The following is a 795-nucleotide window of genomic DNA, read 5'->3' as shown; positions in this document are numbered from 1 at the left end:
GGGTTGATAAAATAAGTACCAGTTGAGCATTTGGGTGTCTGTGTAATCGAATTACCACCTCCCCTTGATTGAAAAGCAAGCTTCTTATTTCTTTATTGCCCACAATGGGCTAGAGGGGACGAACAAGGATAGACAAAGAGGACATAGAGGGGACGAACAAGGACAGACGAAGGGATTAAGTCGATTACATCGATCGACTCCAGTGCGTAACTGGTACTTAATTTATCGACCCCGAAAGGATGAAACGCAAAGTCGACCTCGACGGAATTTGAACTCAGAACGTAACGGCAGACGAAATACGACTAAGCATTTCGCCTGGTGTGCTAACGATTCTGCCAGCTTCTTACCACACGGCTACGCCTACATACAAGGGCGTGCACGCACAAATAAATGCACACGCACACACATATACACTCACATATATGTATGTATGTATATATATCGTTGTGTTTGGCGTTTTTCTTTTTGATGTCCTGTACCCATATATGCATGTATGTATACATATAGATGCAGGTACGTACATATATGTATGGATATATGCATATATTTATATATATTATTTATGTTATTATATATAGATATAATAACATATATAGGCATATATAGGCGTAGGAGTGGCTGTGTGGTAAGTAGCTTGCTTACCAACCACATGGTTCCGGGTTCAGTCCCACTTCGTGGCACCTTGGGCAAGTGTCTTCTACTATAGCCTCGGGCCGACCAAAGCCTTGTGAGTGGATTTGGTAGACGGAAACTGAAAGAAGCCCGTCGTATATATGTATATATATATATATATAT

Source organism: Octopus bimaculoides, chromosome 25 (genome assembly GCF_001194135.2).
Source record: "Octopus bimaculoides isolate UCB-OBI-ISO-001 chromosome 25, ASM119413v2, whole genome shotgun sequence".
Lineage (NCBI taxonomy): Eukaryota > Metazoa > Mollusca > Cephalopoda > Octopoda > Octopodidae > Octopus > Octopus bimaculoides.
Note: the sequence above shows the minus strand (reverse complement) of the source record.